Source organism: Microtus ochrogaster, chromosome 2 (genome assembly GCF_000317375.1).
Source record: "Microtus ochrogaster isolate Prairie Vole_2 chromosome 2, MicOch1.0, whole genome shotgun sequence".
Classification (NCBI taxonomy): Eukaryota; Metazoa; Chordata; class Mammalia; order Rodentia; family Cricetidae; genus Microtus; species Microtus ochrogaster.
This window is the reverse complement of record NC_022010.1, coordinates 54,253,276-54,273,281: the sequence shown is the minus strand read 5'-3', so window position 1 is coordinate 54,273,281 and position 20,006 is coordinate 54,253,276. Positions and strand designations below refer to the sequence as shown.

Below are 20,006 nucleotides of genomic sequence, written 5' to 3'. Positions count from 1 at the left end.
TTTACCAAAGGCAGGGGATAAAGTGAAAGTCACCTGAAGGCCGGCCAAGGCCAGTGTGTCTGCATCAAGTCTAGATATTTATACAATTATTAATACCATGTTAGAAGCCGGCATTCTAATGACATCGTTTTCTTCCTGTGCTGGTGTGAAAAGTTCATTCTTTTACCCATTGAAGAGTGATGGGAGGAATAATTCAGGTCTTCATCTTTTCAAACGAGGCAAATACCGTGCCCACGTACATTGCCCTTGGTACAGGAATCAAAATGTCTTTCACAACAGTAACAAATGAATGCTCCCCTGATCCACTCTAAGAGAATGAGTGAAAACCCATGTTCCCTGGAGGTGATGTCAGTGGGGCTGGGGAGGGAAACAGGCTGAGATCCAAACACGCAGGGCCGCAACAAGAAACAGATTCTGATGTCCTGGCTTCTAGTTCTGGTTTTTGTTTTTTTTTAAAAGTAATAACTATATTTCTAGATTTTTTTACTCCTTATAAACATTTTGTCTCTTAATATCTTCAAGAACAGTCCCCCCCCCATGTGTATGTGAATGTGTCTGTGCATGTGTAAGAGAAGGGAGGACGGCATTGCTGATGTGCTTTTGTAAAGAATTCAAGGTTGTCTGGATTTTCAAAGAATGAAATTGGAAAACAGAAACAAAAACAAAAAATCCTACTGTTTCTTTGACTCTATGGTGCTTACATTTGGGCAGAATTTTCCTTTTCTACCCTCAAATATAGAATTTGAGACAACCTACCCACAATGGGAAGCTTTTAAAGCATGTTAAGTGTAGGCAAACCAAATCAAAATTAATCTCTGAAAATGGAGACACAGGCACATAGAAAAAGTTTAGAAAAAAAAATCCAGACAGTAGACAATCCACAGAAAGGTGTCTGGAAGGTCTCCCAATTCTGTGGGGTAACACAAAGAAAAACCATGAAGGTCCTAGGAACTTTCTGCTTACACGCAGTATGGGGCTGTGTGCTCATGGGTCAATGGCCTTGGTTATAATCTCTTCTGGGTTCTGAGTGCGAGGACCCAGTACAGACCACTAAAGGGAAATTCAGGCCTAACTGTGTCTAAGATGAGGTTTCCCAATCTCACAGGACTTGACCTGGTCAGTCTTCAGGGTAGGCAGCAGTATTTTTATCACAGCAAAATACGTTTCACTGTGGAAAATAAGTCTTTTAAAATCACCGTTTTAAAAGAAAAATAGAAGAAGATAGCTACCATCATCACCTTTGAACACTTCAGCACCCGCCTGACACTGTTTTCTTATGTGGTTTTTCTGTCACCCTATTTGGTCCTCCTGAACAATGGATGTCGGATTCATGGATGTCGGAATGATGCCCACTTTCTATGTGGCAATCCTAAGGTTCACAGGTTGTGTGACCTTCCTTGGCCACAGAACCAGGAGGGGCTAAGCTAGGATTCAAATTCGAGCCACAGGACACAAAGCCTGTGCTGCACGCCGTGCCTTGCCAGGCCAGACTCCATGTGCTTTTCATGGCATGAAGTCAGTGTTGGGGGAATTCTGCCCAGCATCTCTGGTTAGCAGAGCGAATCGCTTTTATCATTTGCCAACATGTCATGGAAAAAAACAAAACAAGAAAATTTTTTTTTTTAAACTTCTGGCTCTAGATTTCATATCAACCACCTGATGTTTGGCTTGGTTACATATTATTTGAATATCTGACAATCTTATAAAAAGTCTAACAAGAATAAAAAATTCTCATTTATCCTAGCTTTTACATTAGTTAAAAATCTCCTATTCCTTCATTACAATGTGCCTGGGGAACTCTCTAGCCGCCAGAAATGCATCTGAAAACGCTGAAAAGTCAGAATTTGGGCCTATGAACTGACTAATGTTACCAGCTGTGAGTCGGCCTGAACATCAGTAATACGATATTTCCTGCTACAATTTGATTTGGTTAAAATGTGTTTGAAGTTCACCCTTTTATTAACTAGAATTACCACCTCCTGTAACTGGAGGGCCCCTGAGAACAGGCTGCTAGTGCAATCCAACCTCCCAGCCGTCAATGGTGCATTTCCTGGCAACAAATACTATTACATTGATAACTACAGAAATAGGTCAGAATGCCTTTTCAATAGTTGCTAATGTCCCCCTAATGCCCCACAGTCTCCCTCTAATTCTCTGCTAACGTTGTCTCTGGAATCGCAGGGACAACAGCTAGTGGAGAGAAATGACTACAAGGGAAGGCTGCCCTCCTCTCAGCAGAGCCTGCAACTACGGAGAAAATCTAGGCTATCTGAGGAGCCCATGGACCCAAACTCAATTCTATTGCTAAATTTGGTGACCTTGAAGGAAATATGGAATCCCTCTGAGCCAATTACACTCTCAAATGTAAACAGCCCCCCACCAAAATCACTGACTTCCGATTTGTGAACTGCTTACAGTTTGCTGGAGGCCAGAGTCTTGGACAAAGTATTTAGGTTTTAAACTTATTTGCACTGTTCTTATAGCCTTACCTACCATCTAAAATACAAATTTATTTTCCTGCAAAATCAAAAGGTAGTATTGTGATTTCTTTTTCATGGGAGACCCTCAGCAACCATCCCAGAATTGATTATTTACCTACGTTTCCTCTTTATCTCTTCCTGGGAAAAAGATTGCTTTTCTGCGTTCACTTCCTCTCTTTGTCTACAGTGAAGTGGGGTGAAGTGAACACATCTATTCCCATTGAGGAAAATGGCTAAGCCTAGGCAGTCTAGTTTGGCTCAGAAGGAATAACCACCCACTGCAGGCAAGATGCCTGCGATGCCCCTTGTTAGTGAAGTACATTTTAATTTGCCGCACTTTGGAAATGCAAACATCACATCGTGTGGTTAAGCCACTCATGTCTCGATGCTTTGGCCACTTCAATCCCAATAATTACAGCAGTGGAAGGAAGTTTTGGATTGAAACTGGGGGTGGGGGGAGGGATAAACACAGTTTAGGGATAAGGGTGGTTGAAGGAGGGAATCAAATTAACAAAGGATCCTGGGCTCTGCTGGCAAAGAGAGTGAAAGGGGTAGTCATGACCAGAAAGAATTTAAGTATTCTTTGAGTTTTTGGTGGGGGCTTCTCTGGATCTAAGGACCCAAGGGAAACCTCATAGGAGGAAGCCATGGGTTATCTATCAGCTATGAATCTGGACTTCCTGTGGTGACTTGGTTGTGATGTTCCTAGCTAGGAAGTCATTAATCATTAAAACGCTTGCAAACTTCAGGGAAGGGCAGGTAAATCCAATTTCGTATAATTTAAACTAGGAAAAACTACCTGGCCCGGCATCTCTCTGTTGGATTCCTCTTGTTTCCTTTTCTAGGAAGAGGAGATGTAGAAGGGGGAGGGACAGAGAGAAGCAGCAGCTCTTCCTAACTTTGGAATCAGTGAACCAAGCTTGGTGCTAGGTCATCAGTGCCACTCTGGGTCCTCCAGCAATCGTGGGCATTAACTAGGTTGACTGGAAGTGATAGGAGGTGGTAGGCGACTTCTTTGTCAACGGGATCTTTCCCCCAGCTCTGACAGCTATTTTCTTCTCTCAGCTATGGATGTTTGGAAACTGGTTAGGAGCCAGGCATGTGCACTCCGTTTCAGGAATGTGGTCAACTTGTCTTTTCCTCCCCCTAATAGGGGAATGGGATGTATATACCTGACTGGAAGTGACGAGGCCTGTATATTCGGAGAAGGCTCTTACTGTGAAAAGGCTCCTGTACTTTGCAGGGTCTCGTCCAGACATTATGGTGGTGTAATTGACACAAATTAAGGTGGAAGCTAGGATTACTATCTATGTCTCACAGTCAGGAACAATTATTCTCACTAGGCCAAAGAACAAAATCCTTTAATAATGCCATTGTTATTGTTTTCAATGATAGTGATGCAGGGATTACAAGAGCTGAGGCAGGAGGATGGTGAGGATGGCAGAGGACTCATAACTAGCGGTGATATGGAGGTGGGAGGGTGTCAGCCCAAGATCAGGACTAGAAGATCAACTTGTTTTCATAAGATTGTTGTAGTTGATTATATGATGGCTAAGAAATACCACAGGTAAGTTAACCTAAATGCAAGATACAGTTTTTAAATTTTCAGTTTGATGGCTGATGCCCATTTTAATAACAATGTGGGGTAAATGCTTTAGTATCATGATATAACTATTTTTCCAGGTGCTAGCCTTTAGTAAAACAAACAACCAAACAGCTCAAACCTCAAAAACAAGCAAGCAAGCAAGCAAGCAAGCAAGCAAGCAAGCAAGCAAGCAAGCAAACACATAAATTGGCTAATGCAACTATAGAGTTTTTGATTATAAACTAAGAGCACCTTGATCATAGTCATCTTGAGGTGTTTGGAGGAAGGAAGGAAGATGGGTTCTTTGAACCACATAACTTGTAGAGAAATCTTCAAAGAGTTTAACAGGGGAACAAGCTTCTGAGGAATCAAAAAGGGGATCATTTTCAGTAAGAGAAGACATGTGACTGATATCTTCAGCTGGCATGCCAGGGAAAGATAAATTCCAGGCAGGCAGGACCGGCTACATGATTTGTAGTGCTCAAGGATAAATATATGGGGCCTTTTATTAGAAATTATTAAGAATTTCAAGACAGCCTCAGTGAAGCATTAGGTTGAGCATGGTGTCTGTTCAAACTGGGGCCCTGTGCAGCAGGGTAGGCTGGACATTCAGAAAGCTGGCTCTGGTTCTAGTTATCGTTTTGTCCCAAGGCATTCTATTTCCACTGTCACCAAGATTCAAACTTAAAAAACATTTACCACTGTCCTCAAAGCTCTCAGTTAACCCTGCATTCTTATTTGACCCGGACTCGAACAATCTGGGGTCCTGCCTACAGATCTGGAAGATTATGAATGTACTGAACTCTGCTGTATTTGTTGTACCCCAAATCCCTACGTTGTCATGCTCTCAGCATACCCAGGACAGCAATGTCTGGGAACTGAAACACATTTTGCAAAATCAGAACCCAAAACAGCCAGAAGTTACTACAAAGGATGGCGGTTTTCTGGATGCAAACTGTGATTTCTTTCTGGCCTTACCTTGAGCAGGTCTTAGGCATGCACACACAGGTTCAGAAGCATAGGTGAGTTACCACAATAATTCTTCTCAGTTTGGAAAAAAATATAGGAAACAGAAGAACCTGCTCCCAGCCCAGTAGAAACTTACTTATTTCACTAACACTATGCTTACTACTCCCTTCCTCTCTTCTGCTTATGCTAAGTTGGAGCTATGACTTCATTCTCCATGGAAGCTAATTTCTCTTTGCTGGATGCTTGGAAGAGGTCAGAGGACATGCTATTGGGGGTAGCAGTGATGACTAAAAACATAATTTACATTTATTTATTTTCACCTGCCCTCCTCAGGTCATTATCATTCCAGTGAGGTCTGAAGTGGGAAAAGAGAGATTAAAAACCCAAGACCAACATCAAAAGAATAATTGCAGTAGAGAGTATGATGAATACAGCCTCTTTCCCGGTCATCACAGCGAGCTTATATATGCTGAGCCTGACTGTTGTCAGAGACCAACAGCTTGGGCACCGATGACTACATCTGTTCTTTCTATGTATGCCTTTATCTCATGTTCTAAAACACGTTACCTGAACTTTTCCTGGGGAGATAAACAAATGTCTATCTGTCTATTCACCCCAAATAGGACATCAATAACAAAACAAAGAACAGATTTTACTCAAGTCTAGTTTGGTACATGAATGTGTTTAATTATCGTTACTTACAGGAGCATGGGCCACTTAGCAGTGGTTACTTCATTGAAGACAATGCCTCATTCTCAACAACTGTTGATTATCTATACATTCTCAGGAAGGGATGGTGTGCCCAGGAACTATCAACTCTCCATCAATCCCTGGGGACTAGGGCAGCCTCATGAACCTCTCCTCCCCTCTGAGGGAAAGTTAATGGTTCCAGCCGTGTGCAGGTCTTTTGTGGGTGATCGCAGCTGCTGAGAGTTCACTGAGGGAGAGGCTGCATCATACCTGGGGGTCGAAATCAACTAGCTTACCTCTACAGTCACAACTAGCCTTTCGTACTAAATAAACTGCTATATCCAGGATTTAAGGTTTTGAAAGCTATCTGTTGGCACAGCTTGTCTTTTATTTTGTCCAATGGGTTTGTTCTGGGTTCAGTAAGACTATTAGGACTCTTCAGTTTTAAGGAAACATGTTTAAATATCTATACTGACACTCACTTTCAAAAGCCTTCTCTTTTGTGAGGTGAAAGAGGCTCACTCATCATTTTCAAGTGTTTTAAAAATTGGTAATTAGCAGAGGAGGCCTTAAAATATATTTAAAAAGTGACTGACCTTCACAACAGGAGCATACAAAAATCCCTGATTCATTTCTTTTAAGACGATTCTCCCCTCCTGTAAACAGGAAACTGTAATATGTACATTTATATATGAACACATAACCAGCCTTAGCAATACTGCTGTGAAGTACATGGGGGGAGGTGTTTTCTATTTGTTTGACACATACTCTCTCCCATGGCCAGGCAGGGTGGAGCTGGGTAAATCCTACCACACTGGCTCCTCTGTCGTGCTGCTGTGGAATTGGAGCATCAGTACCGTTTCTCCTGACCTCATGTAAATGTTGGATGCTGTAATCTCTCTGTAAGCATATTTTACTATTTATTTCTCCCCTCTTTCTTTCTTGCTGTCTGAGACTGTATAAACTACTGGTAATTGTGTTTGTTTTTAAGTTTATGCTTACTTTTATGAGGTATTATGGATTTTAGCTTTTTAAAAGATCATAGGAAAGAAAGAACATTTTTAAAATGTGTGATTATAAATAATGTTGGGACACTTTGTTTGAGGTAATGGTCACTGTAATGTTGAAGTTGGTTCCCGAGATGTACTCCAGCTCCTCCTCCTCCTAAGAGCTCCAAAGTGACAGAGGCGGGAGCAAAGGCTTTTTTGAGGCAGTCTGTGTTCATCAATGCCTCTCTAGGGCCCCGGAAAGGCTGGAGCTGGGTCCTACCTTTCATTTGAACTGCTTTTACTAGGAAATGTCCTCACCTGGACATTATGGCTGTGTTTGATCAGTCCCTGACCCTACATGATCTGTCTTGGCTCAACTCTCATGAAGGCAGGGATAGGCTGTTTTGAAATTATGTTAACTCTCTGTTACCTTTTCTGCTGATTATTTGTCTAACCAAAAAGCAAAACCAAAAAAACCCCCCAAATTTCTGGCCTATTGTCATGTTTCTGGTTAGTGTCTACTAATGACATCTAGTGAGTGCTTAGGAAATAAAATTTTACTTTAATAAATCCTAAATGTAATACAATAATGAAGGAAAACTAGTAGAGAAAAAAACGCAGAATGAATTTTGAAGCTACACCTAATAAAAAAGTATTTAATTCTTAATTTTCTTCCATTATTTCTTGTCGATTTCAAATGGCAACAAATTAGTTATTTATGCTAACTTGAAAAAAATCCAGATCAAAATTGTGAGTTTCTTTTCTGATGGTAGGACTGTGACATTCTCTGAGTCATGACAATATCTAAGTAATGCCTGCTATGTAAAAGTCACTCTCTTTACAGGACACTGCGCTATCAATTTCTCTCCAGAGCTGCTTTTGCACGGAACTCAGACTCTACTGAACCTTGGCCGTCTGTTTTTCCATCAGGTGCCCCCTTTGCAGTTACTGCTCAGACATGCCGCGTGTGCATCTGGGGATGGCACACAGAGGACTAGCAAAAGGTACAGAGCTCTGTTGTACCAGCACATGTATTGTAAGGAAGTAGCTACACCGCAACTGCTTTGCTCTTTTATATTCCAGGCAACACACTGATGAATATAATTCATGATGAACATATTCAACATTTTTTCCATCATTTCAATACATTATTCATAAATATTAGAGATGGGAAAGACTTAGTAGATTATGGAGTGTAGACCTCTTCTTTTCACTTTCCTTTTCCTCAATTGTTGATACCAGCTCAAAAACCAAAACCAAAACCTAAGCCAAAACCCACCAATAATTACAAAATAAAATAAACAAAAGATACAAAAGGAAAGCAGAAGGTGCCCAGGCTTTATGAGTACAAAGGATAATGCACAGGCTTATATCCTGGCAAAGCTGTAGGAGAGGGAATCTCAGACTTTACCTAGGTAGAGGGCTGAGTATGGCTGACTCTTCGTGAGACAAGCAGGCCAAGAGAGAGGAGCACCACTTTTTGCCCTTGAGGCTGCAATTCTTACAGCCTGATGGCAAGTGTTCACTGTCTGACTCTGCAACCTGGTGTGAATTTAGGACTCAGATACCCCAGCTACCTCTGGTTAGGACTCGGGGCACTGATGAGAACTATGAGAAGAAGATGTATAAATGAATAGAGTGAAAACCACTAGAGGATGCTCCCTGGGATTTTCTGTACTATCAAGATAGGAAGACTCTGCAGATGCTCCTGTCTCTCTAGAGGACTAAATGCATGCATTTTAATATTCCCAGCAGCTGGTTCCTGTTGAATGCCATCAGGATGATTCAGCCACCCACCAGGAACACCAGGAACAGCAAGTGCACACACAGAAAACTGCAAAACTTTCTTCTTTTGATGCCAACACTATTACTCTGGCAAATCGAAGCTCTTCATTGAATTACCAGCTCCCCTAAATGTGACCTTGTTTCCCTCACAAATACCAGCTCTGTCTCACATAAGTGGAACGCTGGCAGATTAAAAGGCAGCACTCTTCCTGACTTCAGCATAAGCTGATGTCAGCCCATCCTTTACATGCCCACATTTTTGACTTTGTTTTCATTTTCTCACTGTTCACCAATACCTTGAAGGATAGCACCCATATGCATTAAGTTTCCCTTGTATGCTGCTCTGCCTACAGTCGAACCCTTGCATTTAATGTTAGTTATATCTCTGCCTTTATATACTTCTACTTAAGAAAATCATTTTCATGTATTTATTGTTTTTCCCCTTATAAAATATGTGTTACATGTTTGGAAAAACAACAATGTATAGGAAAAATGTATATTGATCACAAACCTCATTAATAGAGAATTACCACACCATATTTTGAACAAGTAAGATTTCCTTACTTGCCTACTCTTCAAACTTTGCTAAGATTAGACCATTAAGGGGAAAAAAAACCCCAAAGATGTCAGCTAGTGATCACCAAGCCTCATTGCTGTTTTCAGGTCTCTAAAGTAAAATTTAGCACATTCAGCACAGAGTCAGGAGCTCTCAGTGGCCACGAAAACATATAGCTGAAGAAGGAATCTATAAATGTAACGAATACACAATTGGTTTATAACCAACACAGCCAAAATTAAATTTGAGATCTTGACCAGCTCTCCGAAGTGAAAGTTTCTAGACCAACTTACAGACAGAGTAATAACAATATCATTAATCACATAAACCATGAAGAGAAGCGGACACTTCTGGGGCTGCTGCAAAGAGCCATCCTAAGTACTGGAGGTCTGTGGGGAACCTTAGAGATAGTTTGGCGCTGAGAGTCCACAGCGGACAACACTGACTCTTTTATGGTGCATGTGAGCCAGCATTGGCTAAGACCACCACTGTCCTAAACCTCTGGGAGAGAATTTAAGGAGGTTTGTGAGGAAGAAGCAGGTTAATAGGGGCTTGAATAAGGATATTCTATACATTTTTATCCAGCTTCTATTATGTAAAAGTCATTCTGTACATTGAGCGATAAGATGCTGAACTCAATTTATTTTTCTCTTTTAATATAAGGGAAAAACCTAGAAGCAGGGCAATAGTAGTGATAGTACTAATGAATTTGATACTGAGTGGTAACCATGGGCTATTCACTATGCTAAACACCTTATGATGACACTTCCTAAAAATCTTTATAATATCCAAGCAAAGTGACCACTATTGTCTTGCTTACAAAAATGGAAAATGAGCCTCAGTAAAATTATGTACACTGCCCAAAATTATATAGAATTGCTTTTCACTTTATAAACTAGAAGCTGATCTATGAAACAATATGACAAGAGTCTGTAAAATATACAAGGTGTCATATTAAAGAGGGAGAATTTGCTTCTGTACTCTGAGGAGAAAGGGATGAAAAATGTGGAGCATGCTCAGGAGACAAGGAGGAGCTGGGGCTGTAGTATGTGTCAGCTCGGTGAATCAGCAAAGCCTGTTAGACTCTGGGGACTAAATGCACGAGCTGAAGAGACTCATTGGGAGGAAACCTTTTTCTTTTGAAAAGAAAGTGGTGACTATAAAGTTCTTTCCTTCCCTTCCTCTCCTTTTCTTCTTCTCATTGTCTTGTTTTTATGGGGTAGGGAGCAGTGTAAACGCTAGAGAGTCTCTAGGACTTGTACAGTGCTTTTCTAACATTTTCCAAAATACAAAGGTATCCTCATCACACAGGCTAACCTGTGCCCCACTTAAGGTGAGGTGATTGATGCCAAGACAGGAACCCAGAAGGCTTGGTGCCTTTGTTCTCTTTCTCAGTTGCTTCTGGAATATGAACCCTCTCCAGCTCTACAGGTCTGTCCTGGGTGGGAGAGCACAGCGGCCAGGGAACTTCCCTTCATGTCCTACTTTTACCTTTCTCATTTGAAGAATAAGCTGTCACTTTGCCATGTGTGAGTTTTCTTATTGGCAAAATTAGTGGTTTAATCCCAGTAATAAAATTACTCTGTTAGGCCCCTGGTTCTCTGCAAAGCTCACTGCTTTCCCGTTTAGAACACATGGGATATGTATAGCACATTGGTCCAGATAAATCAGTATAGCATCACTTTCTCTGTTCTAAACTTTCCTGTTAAAATTCAAACCACACACACACACGTACAAATACATGCACACATATACACGTATATAAAAAGAATAAAATTTACATGGCCTTGCATCCGACAGTCCAAAATACTTTCACTGAGATACTTTAGGCTCATTTAGTCTTTGAGATACAATGAGCATGGTTCTATGACACTGATATTTGCTTTTGGACATTTAAAGCTGAGCTTTCTAAATTAATCAATAGCATGACAACTGTTCTAGCAGTTTCATGCCTATGACTCTTTAAGCAGATATGCACAACATCTCCTTATTACTATTATTGTCCTGGACAACCGAAGCTTATGGTGTTACTGTAATTCCCTGGAAGAGTTGAATTCTGTTGTTGATTATACCCTATAGGAAAAGTACTGTCTCTCTATTCATTTTAAAATTAATTGACTCTTCTTTTCCCTATCTGTTAATACTGTTCCCAGCCAGAAGCTTTAAGCATCTCCAATAACTAATCATTATTCCCTACCCTGTCACAGCCTCTGAGTCGCCCCTCCTGACCTTGCTCAATGAGTTCACTCTTACTGATGTAATCACACATGCTTCTCTGTAGTTACATTCGTCATGGTGCTTGTTAGAATTATCATCATCCCTACTGCACCTTAGTTCAACAAAATTAAATGTGTTTGGACTTTGTCGTCTTTATTTCTTCAGATAGTTTCAAGTAGATATGATACTTTACATGATCAATAAATACCTTGTCAGTGAAATGATTCTGATATAGTGACAACAGATTGCTAATTGGGAGAAAAAAAAATCTTAAGACTAGAGTGAATTTTGTAAATTCAGATAGTGGCATTTCAGTGACCTTGAATCCACAGGTTCAGATTTTCTTAATGTCAACTTAAATCCTTCAGAGTAAATTAAAGCAACAAATATAAAATATGTATATCTATGTATGCATTGAATTCAAGTATTTTTTGAAAAGGATATTAAATCTGATGCACACTGACCATTCATTGACTTTCTTATGTATCCTAAAACATTTTTTTGCTTTAAAGCCTGTTTTTTTTTGTTTGTTTTTAAATTTGCTTTTATAGTATAAAGACTGTAGAGTGGTAATGTCCTTCACAGACAATGCCCATATCTTTTAACTTCTGTTCTTTTTATGGTCATGGTATGTGCATGCATATAAATAAATGCACAACAGTGTAGCTTCAGAAATGTTTATCCTAAACTCTAAAAACACAGCTTTAATAGAACACTGGATAGCTGGCCTCTCATCAGTCCTGTTTATGTTAGAAGGCTCCGAGGGCCGCCTTATAAAAGATATAGCCATTTATTTTCACATTTAATCAGAAGTGTAGAGTTTCAGAACTGGGAACAGGCTGCAGGTTGCTCTCTCCTGGTTATTTCTGGCTTTAAGTATATTGATCATTTTATCATTTTCTTGTGTTAAACTGCTTTAAACACAGCACAAATGTTATTCTCATCATGCCAGAAATGGGTTTGGAATTGATTTTGATTTTCCATTAATTTTACTCTTTGCTCTCTGTGAGAAGTTTTTCACTTGTTTAAATTCAGAGAGATACTTTTGTTTAAAAGATGTGAGAGAACAACACTGAGGGAGCCTCAGCTGGCCCAGGAAACTCAGATATTCTACTTTATAGAAGCAAAGTTATTGAATTTACTACCACGGACTTCACCGAAATTAGGGAAGACTCATTCATGTGAATGCAGTTTCAAGGGCTTCCTCCCTCTTCTCTCCACAGAAGTACTCAGAAAGCATGCATCTTCTGAGAAGCCTGCCTGATTGGTCCGGGCTGGCACTGTTTCAGTGTTTGGCCTACGGCGGCTGCTTAGGAAGAATTTTGTCTCATCCTCTCTATTTTCCTGGAGTATATCAAACGCAGACACGTGGTGTGCAAAGGAAATCCAAGTCCTTTAAAAATGCTACTTCTTTTGCTAGGAAGGCCAATGCCAGTTTTATTTTGGCCAAATGATCTTATCGAGATTTAACAAGAGATACCCAATCACACCTCCAGTCTGTGAGAAGACAGACCAAGAAAGAGAACTTATTACATCTTGCATGCTTATATTTTCCCTCCTGGCACCAGGGAAGAGCAAGGATCAAACTTATTATTGGTACTGAAGATAATACAAACTGACAAGAATGCTGTGGCAATTACTCACTTTGATTAATTTAAAGAGAAATAAACAAGTATTTCTTTCTATATTAAAATAGACGCTAGAGATCTATTTTCAGTCATTGTTGAAGGTATATTTGCTCTTATAAAAACACCTTCCAAGTCTGCCTTGCCGTCCACGGTGCTGTCACAGTCCAGAATTTGTAGCACTTCAGCCAGATTCTCTACACTAACTAGACGAAACAATTGCATTACAGCATTAAGATTCCTTTGCGGAGACAAATGAAAGTAGAGCTGTGCAGTTCAAATAGCCTGAAAGGCTTGTCACGAACACAGCCAAGCACTGTACATGCTATATGTTTTCCTAGGGATATAGTCCTTTGCAGAAAAATGGTTAGGCTTTAACTTCACACTTAGGAGTATCAAGAACGAGAGGGAGACATTTAGCTATGCAAACCTCACTTCCCACCCTATCCTTACTGCTCCTCTGCAGACTTGTGTTTCTGAACAAATGCTTTATGTCTTCGAAAATGCCAGAAAATTCTTTCTCCAGCTACACAGGCTTTGATTTTATGTGTGTATCATGACACACCTTCAAACAGAGTCCCACAAACTGCAGTGGGACATTAATTTAACTACAGACTTAGGGGGAAGAGCTCCATCTACTGAGTCAGTTAGAGCACAGTTTGAGCCCTATAGTTCTCCCCTTCTTTCCTTTAACCCTGAGAAGCCCTGGAGAGAACAGATAAGTTACAGACACGACCATCTAAATAACTAGTTGTGAGCCCAATGCTCTTTTAGATATTTCCCAGATGCCCAAAGCCCCCTTTCCTTGTCGTTCCCTGTTTTCAAAGCTTCCCATGTTTCAATATAAAGCGAAAACAAAACGCTTTGCTGTGTGAAACATCTCTCAGAGGCAATAGAAAGTCATTGACATTGAAGAAAAAGCCTTAGCTAGGTGAAGGAAATATGCACGAAGAAAAACTCTGTCCCTGGCAGGTTGAATAAACTTGGAAAAAAAAAAGTAGCGTCCTTACTCCTCCTACTTTGTATGATTTCTGAGAAAGGCTACAGCCCCCAGGACCAGCTCTCTGGTTCGTTTTGGCCGCAGTGTTGCTGTGGCATTGAAAATTTGCTGTGGCTTCCTAAGATTATAGGGAAATGCTTCAGCAAGCCAAAAAAGTCACAAACAAAATTTAAAAGTGGGGCGGGGAGAAGAAAAAGCATGAAACAGCTGATTTTATTGCAAAAGGTCTTGGCATTTTTCTACATATGCCACAATTTTCTTTGGTAGTTCTTAGTTCTATAGTCAGAAAAATTATCATGGCATACTTATTATCGTTGTTTTTTTTTTCCGGGTTGCTAATGTTACAACCTGGACAAATGAACCCACTAGATGCAAGGTAAAGATGGTATCTTCGGTTTGTCTGAAAGCTTTCTAGGAGATCACAGGTTTGAAAGTTTCTTCCTCAAAATACTAGTGACATTTAGAAACACACAGTCTCTCTAATTAGAAGAAAAGAAAAAAAATCAAAATAAAAAAACCCAAACCACTTGTTAACACACTAACAGATATGCAATAAAGCAAGTGATATCTGAATAAACTTCCACATTAATACATCTCATAAAATGCAGGAGTGTGTAAGACCTATGAAATAGAAATTAAGGTAACTTATAAGAACATAAACAGATGTTTAAAAGCATATGTGGTTAATAATCAGAGAGAGGCAACAGTTTATTGGATTTTCAAATTACAAAAAATGATAAAATAACCAAAGTTTTCTAATTTTTTCTTTTATGTAAAAGCAGAATTAATATAAATGTTAAGTGGCTTTGTGTATCTTTCGTTGTATATGCAAGTATGCATGCATGTGTGCTACTACATACCTGCACGCATGCACGCACACACATTCACACACACATACACACCCTTGCATATAGTAATGTTGATTGGCAATGGAAGATAATATGAAAAATGAAAAGTAAAACTCTAAATGAATTCAAATTAAGTATTGAAAATATCAGTAGGCTACTTATAGGCATCTTAATATTCTTTTTAATGCACTAAATTTTCAAATTTAATCTTAAACCACTTAAAGAAAACCGAATTAGAAAAGCATTGTATATCAAAATGTATTTTGTTAAAAAATACAATTATTTACATTTTTAGAATTTATTAAAATTAATAAAACAAAAATACAAAAAAAACAAGCAAAACCCCAAATGGCTAACTACATTTTTAAAAAATGTTTTCAAGACAAGTTCAATTCTGAATGACAAATAAATATGAGAAATTTCACCTTAGAGGGTGACTTGTTTGGGTAGTTATGAAAGACCCACAAATGGAGGAAAGAGCTCTACCATAGCTATCACAAACAGCAGAATTACAGCGCTTGAGAGGGACACTGCAGACCTGATAGAGCTGACTACATGAAGCACCATCACACCGAGTCATGGAGGTAAAGCTCCCCGGAAAACGGAAAGAGTTACCATCAGTGACAGGAAAGCCTGCACTTCAGCAGCAATGACAACAACAACAACCAAGAAAAGAACACCTGGGCATGTCTCTGCAGAAGGAAAGTAGAGGACCAAGGCAATGAGAGGAGAATCTACTTCTTTTGTCATTTGCCTTTGGAAGGCTGGCTGAAGGGGAAAAAAAAGCTCGCACAAAAGATACATGTGTTCCTTCTCTGGTATTATTACAGGCCCACCTAGATTTAGCTTTCGATTCCAGATGAGATCAGACATGTTCAGACTAGCACATCTTTGCTCTGGAAGCACTGAGCTTCCAGCATTTTACTGGCAAATTCGCGTATCCCTGAATTTATGCACAATAGATGTCCCTAAAAATCTGCAAATCTTATCTTTCAGGCTAATTCCTCATTGAGTTAATTTTTTTCTCCATTTACTCTACTAGCAATAAGCCAGAAAGTTAAGGAGGCAACTCGTATAGGAAAGAAAAGTTGAATAGTACTTACCCTAAGTACAGTGTGCAAGCCTTACTGGGCAATTCACTTTTTCTCTATGAGAGTTAGAAGGGTATCCAGGTCTGAACTCAGCTCTTGCCCCTTTCCCTTCTGGGAAACTGAGTAGACTCACTGAAGGTGCCTCAGAGAAGGATCACACAAATCGACAGCCTTACCTGTGGCCATTCAGAAGACTGCACTTTGGTGTGTATTTAAAACTATGAATAAAGTCAGAGACAGCGCATGCTCAGCAGGCAATTTAAAAATATTTATAACATTGTTGTCTCAAAAACAAATTTCCTCAAATAAAGCAAAACTCACATTTCTTATCCATGCCAAGTTTAACATTCTGAGACAGAGCTGTTTTGGAGTTTTCCGTTGGGAGAAAAAGGTTTCTAAAAAAAAAAAAAAATTTTTTTTTTCTTTTTCTCTTTTCTTTTTTTTGAGCCGAAGGAGAATAGTTTTCCCTTCCCCTTTGGGTAGTCTTAAAGGGGTGGAATAAATTTCTCTTTGAGTTTCAACAAAATTCACCATTGGTTATGAAAAGACACTGCACATTAAAGGTTCATAAAAAATAATTTCAGAACAAGTAACAAGAAACTAAAAGCTACAGGTCTGAAGCATGTAGCGGTCACCTGAACCTTTAAGGCAGTTTCGTGCGTTGTAATACAAACACATCCACACACAATCAGTATCTGATATGTTCTGTATGGCAAGAATAATGTATAGACAACCTTATACTATTGAGAGAAGTTATACTTTTATTTTTCTAACTAAAATCTGAACTCTTCAAAACTAAAAAAGAAGCACATCAAATTTTACGGTAAATCGATAAATAATCATCTGTATAACTGTTCTTCATTGCTAGCTTGAAAAGGTAACTGATCACACATTGATCAGTTAAATTTTGAGATATACAAAATAAAAATTTGATTGAGTTAAGGTTTTAAAAGTACTAATTGCAGCAGGAATGCCTGTCTCTCTCCTGTCTGGCAATTTTTCCTTCTCTGCCTTGCATGCCCTAAATACCCCATTTACCATCTCTCACCAAACCCTGAGCGAACAGCCCCACCGATCTCAAAGAGCGTATTTAAACCTCTTACTTAATTCTTAAGTCTCTGAATGGACTGCAGCTCCTGCTCCACTTTCCAGTGGTGCTCAGCTGGCCTCACAAAAGCTCCACAGTCATGTCCTTAACTATCTCTGATGTTTTCCAGCTCAACAGAGTGCCGGGAGGGGGGCGGCGGGGGGAATCAAGGATTGAAAAAAAGTTTATTAAAGTGAAACTAGGAGTGTAGATTTGAAGAAGTTGCCTCTACTTTTATTTCCCTCCCAACTCCGCACAGGTGTTTCCTAACTCACACTGCTGAGCGTGCTGCCGAGGAGGAGGGGAATATGAAGGTGAGGGAGTGGGCCAAGGTCTGACCAGCAGGCATTTAGGAGCTGCAGCCTCCCATGGTAATGGATGTGTTTAAAAATGGACCCTCAAAAAAGCACAGAATGAGGTTTCTTTTTGGCAAGTGATTAAACCACTATACTGAAATAATTAAAGCTTTGTCCTTAAATAAAACATCAGGTCAACAGAACAAAAACAAAGATAAAAATTGCACACACATATGCATGCGTGCACACACTCTACACACATACACAAAACTAGCGAGTGCAGGGAGAAGGAAATTAAATAAAAGAAAACAAACAGAGTCCTAACAGGCCATTCTCCAAAAAGAAATCTAAATAGAAAGTCATATGATATCTGATAGTGCAGGACACGTCGCCAAGCACCAGAGCGGATTGCCTCCAGGAAGAAAGGGCCAGTGTATTCCAGTTCAAAGAGCTTTTCTTTCCTCCTCCTCTAGTTTTCTCCCCTTTCTCCTCGACTGTGAATGTGTTCCTCTCAGGTCAGATCTACGAAGAATCCCAGAATGACAGCTATCACCTTTCAGTGTGCTCTGCCGGTGCAGCTCGCTGATGGGAGCTGCCTGCCTGTGTTAGAGCAAGGGGAGCCACTGCTGCCTTCAGCAACAGCCTCTTCCTAGTTCCTCTGTCCCTCTGAGAAAACAATCTGGTCACATCAAAAACCAGAAAGAGAGGGAGAGAGGGAGAGAGAGAGGGGGAGAGAAAGAGAGGGGAAGTGTAGGGAGAAGAGAGACACACACAAACCCAAATATGCAGGTACAACAGCTCCAGCAACAAAAAAGGTTCAGAAGAAAAAAAAAAAAGAAACCAAGTCTCTTGGGGGGACGGGGGAGGAAAAAATTTCCAAACCTCTTTGCTTTCAATCTAAAACTTTTTAAAGACTTAGTTTCTTTTAGTTTTGATGGCTGGCTTTCATTTTAGGATCGTTTACTCCTTAAGCACTATTAAAAGCATTACAAATTCTACAAAAATATAGACATCTGAGTGCAATCCAAGAATTTTCCTCAAGAAAACATGTAACTGTAACAAGTGATCTACCCTAGAAATTTTGGATTTGCCCAAACTTCCCCTACTTCTAGTATCTTTCCGTGAGGTCAAGTGCTAGCTCGGCCACCCAGTGCCAGGTTTAATTTGAGGGTCATTACTGAAGGAGCACACACATAGAAGGGTTCCCGAAAAGACTCCTTGTTATCAAGTTACTTCAAACACAAGGCACTCGGACCTCCCAGTCAGGAGGGCTGACTAGTGAGGCGTTGCCCTCTGCTCCTGAAACACTGTGCCCTTAAGAAACACAGAGAGACACACATTTCATAAATATGGGAAAATGTATGTCTGTAGTATTTCTTAGAGTTTCCACTCATGGGGATAACGAAGAGATTATATTTTTTCCATAATTGGGAGGAAGAAAGGAGAGAGTTTCTGATTCGTGAACAACTGTTGTAGTTGCTTCCTCTGAGCCACAGTTATGTGCAGTTAGGTGCTTAGCTAATCTGTATTTTCGGTTTTTGTGGCGCTTGTGGCTCTTTACCCTTTGCTCAGTTTAGTTTCCATTATGAACCTTCAAAAGATACCAAACAATAATTAAAATATAAATGCATTAAGAGTAGAACTTTTGGAAAGAAAGAATTTCCCTGGTATTATAATTCAAGGACATTAGTATAAAAATATAAGTGTACAGCATGTATTAAAAGATAAATACTGTTTACTACACTTTTCACATACAGTTTACATCCTGATTTTTCTTTTCTTTTGTTAGAGGATTAATTTGAAAATGATAAGAATTCTGGAATGTTTGCTACAAGCACAAATTCATAGTGGAAATACACACACATAGGCAAAACATCAAACAGAACACAAAGCTACGTGGCAATCAGAATTGTTCAAAAACCTCTGCCTAGGCTCCATTTTTCTTCAACTAATATATCATAGAGAGGACAAGTAATGTCTCTGGAGGTTTGGTCATTTATGTCATAGAAACAAAACAGAAAAGATAAATATCTACCCCTTACTACCTTTCTTTAACTGACAAGCGACACAGTGATGCCTTCTCAGCTGATGGAGGCAAAAACTTGCGAGATCAAATGAACTGATGGACCCCACTGGTATTTTGGGAGCTCAAATTCCATAATCAACTTTTTACCCAAGTGGCAAAAGTAGAGGATGTTCTTGCAACTAAACTGATTATTTGATGGACTCTTGCTCTTTCTCCTACAAGATTTTAGGGACACAAAAATGGTAGAGACATGCTAGTAGAGGGTGCACCCTGAGCAACTTTTACTGTGAGGAGGAAAGAACAGCAGAGTGAACAGAGGAACAGTTGAATTCAGAAAGATTGGAAGAGGAGAAAAGAGCAACACAGCCAACTTAATTAGTCATTCCTTTTAATTTTTCATGTATATATGTGGGGTGATGGAGAGAAAAGATAACTATGTTTCTTTTGACTGTCTTTGTGTCTTTATAGAGTAATGTTCTGTTCCTGTCTCTTTCTTTTTCAGGCAAAAAAAACTAATAAAAATAGAAAAACATATATCAGACATTAAGCCCCCCCTCCCTTTGTAAAGAACTCTTTGTTCTCCAGTGAAAATGCTGAAAAATCCCCGGGCAGCTACTCCCTGAAACAAGTGCAAAACACTTAGAGGCTTTTGGGCTGGCTGGGAGCCAGGAACCCTCCCGCTGTCTGGTTAGAAGAGGAAAAAAAGAAGAGAGAGGGGAAGAGGGATGGGGGAGAGGAAGAGAGAGGGAGGGAGGGAAGGGG

The 20,006-nt window shown here is 39.8% G+C and overlaps 1 protein-coding gene across 3 annotated transcripts in view; it reads right to left on the bottom strand.

Annotated features, from left to right (window-relative positions):
• The window catches only part of Zbtb20 (zinc finger and BTB domain containing 20), a 140,002-nt gene that overhangs the window by 119,176 nt on the left and 820 nt on the right, over positions 1 to 20,006 (bottom strand). Inside the window, exons 1-2 of one of the 3 annotated variants that reach the window (XM_026786033.1) lie at positions 16,157 to 16,251; positions 15,848 to 16,053 (exon numbers count right to left, since the gene is read on the bottom strand). The exons of 1 other annotated variant lie outside the window; for it this stretch is intronic. The gene's annotated coding sequence lies outside the window, so the exon portion shown is untranslated. Of the gene's footprint in view, positions 1 to 15,847; positions 16,054 to 16,156; positions 16,252 to 20,006 lie in introns of those variants that run through there. One more of the 3 variants, XM_026786034.1, reaches the window with a different exon arrangement.